Source organism: Petaurus breviceps, unplaced genomic scaffold (genome assembly GCF_028583685.1).
Source record: "Petaurus breviceps papuanus isolate PSGF00001 unplaced genomic scaffold, PetGlider_PUasm1.0 125, whole genome shotgun sequence".
In the NCBI taxonomy this organism is placed as follows: Eukaryota; Metazoa; Chordata; class Mammalia; order Diprotodontia; family Petauridae; genus Petaurus; species Petaurus breviceps.
The window spans coordinates 437,486-442,223 of NW_027185653.1; positions in this window are offsets into that span (position 1 = coordinate 437,486).

Below are 4,738 nucleotides of genomic sequence, written 5' to 3' on the forward strand. Positions count from 1 at the left end.
TCTTATTGGAAAAATCACTGACCTGGAAAAATAGACCCAGGGAAAGAAAATTTTAAAATTATTGAACTACCTGAAAGCCATGATCAAAAAAAGCCATCGTCTTTCAAGAAATTCTCAAGGAAAATTGCTCTGATATTCTAGAATCAGAAGGCAAAATAGAAATTGAAAGAATTTACCAATCACATCTTGAAAAAGATCCCAAAAAGAAAATTCCTAGGAACATTATAGCCAAATTCCTTAGTTCCCAGTTCAAGGAGAATATATTCAAGCAGTCAGGAAGAAACAATTTGAGGATTGTAGGAAACACAATCAGGATAACACAAGATCTAGCAGCTTCTACATTAAGGGATTGAAGGGCTTGGAATGCGATGTTCCAGAGGTCAAAAGAACTAGGATTAAAACCAAGAATCACCTACCCAACAAACCTGAGTATAATACTTCAAGTGAAAATATGGAAATTCAATGAAATAGAGGACTTTCAAGCATTCTTGATGAAAAGACCAGAACTGAACAGAAAATATGACCTTCAAATACAAGAAGCATGAGAAGGTAAACAGGAAAAAGAAATCAAAATGAACTTATTAAAGATGAACTATTTACATTCCTACATGAAAAAATGATCATTGTAACTCATGAGACTTTTCTCATTATGAGGATAATTGAAGGGAATATATATGTATACATATCTATCTATCTATTTGTATAGGAGGGTATCTGTGTGTATATGTGTGTGTACATGTATACAAAGGCAGAAGGCACAGGATGAATTGAATATGAAAGGAAGATATCTAAAATGTAAAATTAAGAGGTGAGAGAGGAATGTATTGGGATAAAGAGAAAGGGAGAGATTGAATAGGATAAATTATCTCACATAAAAGAGGCAAGAGAAAACTGTTACAATGGAGGGGAAGAGTAGAAAGGTGAAAGGGAATGAGTTAACCTTACTCTCATTGGATTTGGCTTGAGGGCATAACATCCACACTCAAAAGGGTGTTTTACCCCTCAGGAAAGTAGGGGGAAAGGGAGTAATTGGGGGGTATGTTAGAAGGGAGGGCACATCGGGGGAGAGGGTAGTTAGAAGCAAACACTTTTGAAAAGGGACAGGGTCTAAGGAGAAATAGAATAAATGGGGGGTTGCATAGGATAGAGGGAAATATAAGTCTTTCACAATATAACTATTATGGAAATTTTTTGTGTAACTACACATGTACAACCTATATTGAAGTGCTTGTCTTCCCGGGGGGTGGGGGGGTGAGGAGGGAAGAAGGGAAAGAATCTGGAAATCTAAGTTTTAAAAACAAATATTAAAAATTGGTTTTTTTACATTCAACCAGGAAATAAGATATACAGGCAATGGTGTATAGAAATCCATCTTTCCCTACAAGAAAGTAAGGGAGGAGATAGGGGAGGAGATAAGAGAGAACAGATTGGGGGAAGAAGGGGTATTCAGCTTGCTTGCTATCTTGGAGTTTGGGTTAGAGTAGAGATGGGGAGAAAATTTGTAACTCAAAATCTTATGAAAATGAAGGTTGAAAACTAAAAAGTAAATTTAAAAATTTATTTTTAAAAAACCATTTAGGAGCAGCTAAAAAAAGTAATCATCTTATATAAATGAGGTGGGAGCTGATGAAATGACACAGAGGAATTAGATGGGGGAGGAAGGCTGTCAGGTCTGGAAATCTACTTCCATTTGGAATGGGTTCAAGAGGGAACACTACATATATATCTAAAAGAGTATAAAAGTCTTCTAAATTCATAAAGAAATAAAATATTAAGGGGATAGGGGAGGGGGAGAAAATAAGGGAGGGGTCTCTCTAGGACAGGGTGAGGGAATAGGTCAAAAGTGGGTATAGAAGTGTGTTTAGATTTATGGGAATGAGAGGATAAAGGAGGGATTCTTGGAGGGGGTAGGTTAAGTAATAGGAGGGCAAGGTAACAGGTAGAAGTAAAGTAGAAAATTTAGGAGGGATAGGAAATAAGAGATATGCACAAATATAAAAACAAAGATCAGAAGAAGAATTTGATAGGGAAAGTACATATCCATATATGTAGTGTGTGTGTGTTTCTATATCTAGATATATCCACATTTAATTGTAGCCTTCTGGTGTGTGTGTGGGGGGGAGGATGGAGGAAAAAAGAAAAAAATAAAAATTACACAGCAGAGAACAAAAGAAAACTTACAAGAAAACAAAGAAAAGAAGGACACCTCTCAACACATGTAGTATTTATTATATAGGCTTCCTTGAGATGGAAATGTATTGCTATATATTTTGAATCTTCTCTTATGTTCTTCTGTGCATATGACAGCCTTTCTTATCTTATTTTGTATTTTTTCAAAATTTAAGCTTATATCTTTTTTTTCTTTTTTTATTTTGTATTTAAATTTTAGAAATAAAAAAGGAAGATTACACTCAGTTTTTTTGGCTATGTTATTTTTGGTTATTAATCCTAGCTCATTCGTCTTCCACAATACCATATTCCAAGCCCTCTGATCTTTTATTCTCATTTCTTTTCCTAATTTTTCCTTACCTTTCTTATTTGGTTTTTAAAATCATATTTTACACTTTCCAGGTATTCTTGTTGGACTTGTGTTTACCTCACAGTTTTCTTTGTGGCTTTCCTTATTTGAACAACATGGTCTTTTTCTGGGTTTGTGTCTTCATCTTCTTGTCACCATAGTAGCTTTTTTATCATCAGTTTCTTTTTTATTGCTTGCTCATTTTTCAATCTCTTTCTTGACTTTGAACTTCAAAGTTAAGCTCTTATCCTGAGGTGGGGTGGGAATGAGGGTGTTGGTACTTTCTCAAGTTCAGGTTTTTTGAGCTACTGTTTTCAGAGCTTGTTTGGGAGGAGGGGAGATCTGTAAGTTTTTGGTGTTTCTAAGGTGTTATGATCCACAAAGAGGTGTAGTCACACCTCTCCTGGCATGTGCTCTGATCTTTACCCAGGAATTGCCCCTGCTCCTTTAATTTGTCAAGTGCTAACACTCCTCTTGGTTATAAAACTGTGATAAGGTCTCCTGCTCCCCTACAACCCCGAATACTAGTGCTTTTTGGAACTTCAACCCAGAACTACTTATGGGCAATACAACAGAATCCTACACCCAGTGCCAGCAAAGGGTTCTGTGTAATATATTATTTTTATGACCGGCTCTCTGAATCCCTTATCCAACTCTGGACTAAGATCTCCCACAGCTGCTGCTGTTGTCCTCAGCCTTCTCCAAGAACTGCTGCTCTCCACTGAGTACTGAACCCATCACCACCCCAGTGTCACAGAGCTCTCCTGCCAATCTCTTAAGCTGTCTTGGTCTGGAAAAATATCTCACCCTAACCAATTGTTGGCTCTGTCACTACAGAATTGTATTTTAGGTGGTTTTTTTAAGTTGTCTGGAGCAGAATTTTGGAAGATCTTGGTCAATTTTCTGCCTATACTCTTGGCTCTTCCCCAATTCATTTCATTTCAAATGTTTTCATGATTATTGATCCTCTCTAAAATTTCCTCTAATTTTCAAAGTTACAAGTGGATAACTATGTTATGTGAGCAAAACACTATGAAAAGTAAGCATACAAAAAGAGTTTAGTATTGTTCTCAAATAAAATTTACAACAAAATTAATCTGACATGGTTAAGAATATGTATAATCATCAATAGGCTACATGGAAACTAGCTGTAAGCAGATAATTAGTATTATTTTCCTGCAGCCAAAGAAAAATTTCTAGAGTCAATTGGGGAGGACAAAAGAGAAACAGAGTGAGAAAGAGGGAGACAGAGAAACAGAGAGAGTCAATAAACAATCATTTATCAAGAGCCTACTATGTGCCAGAAGTGGTTCTGAGACTCCTCTTAAGACAGCTGGATCTGTACCCTATGAAGATATATGCTACTGGACCTCTTTATTCGCATGATTCTAATACTCTAGTTTCTAAGTGCCATCAACTCTCATCTCTTCAATGGAAATTTTTTATTACCCATAAGCTACCTTCCCTGTTGACTTCTTGTTTGTGACCTGGTCTTTGATCTCCACAAATCCAATCTTCTACAATTTTTGTTTTTACTCCTAAAGAATGGCAAGGAATAGAAACTGCAGGGAATGTACAACTCCCACAGGAAATGAAATGGTTATGCCCCATTGTGATGGGAGAAATATCCTAAATGCATCCTTCCTCCATCAAGCACATAAACCTAGTGTTATTTTCCTTTTAAAAGTATTGAAACTGTCCTCAAGATCTAATTGACTCAGGAGACTTAAGACTCAAGTCATTAATGTAGTTTCTTAGTCTCTTGGGTACAAAACATCCAGGACATTAAGTGGGGACCCTCCCGGAAGTTTCAGACCATAAACCACATGTATAACAACACTGAGTTTTCAACTGAATCATTGCTTTATTTCTGGATAAAATCTGTTCCCTGCTCTGAATATTTTCTGCTATGCATAAGAAAGCCCACTTTTGTTAAGTGTTAGATGGATTACAATTGTCTAATTTCATTCCAGTTCTGCAGCTATACCACAAAGACACTGGCATGAATTAGGATCAGTCCATTATACTTGGCAATAGGGGGAAGTTTGGGGTATTGAATGAGTTCCTTGAAAGGAGGTTGAATGATGCAGAGAAAAAAGAGCCATACATGGTCACCATGCTTCTAATGGTGCTTCTGGTCATGGCAGCCAATAACTGTTTTCTCCAGTTTCTCCCATAATTTCTGGTGGATTAGTGAGTAGACTATTTGAGTCTATTCAT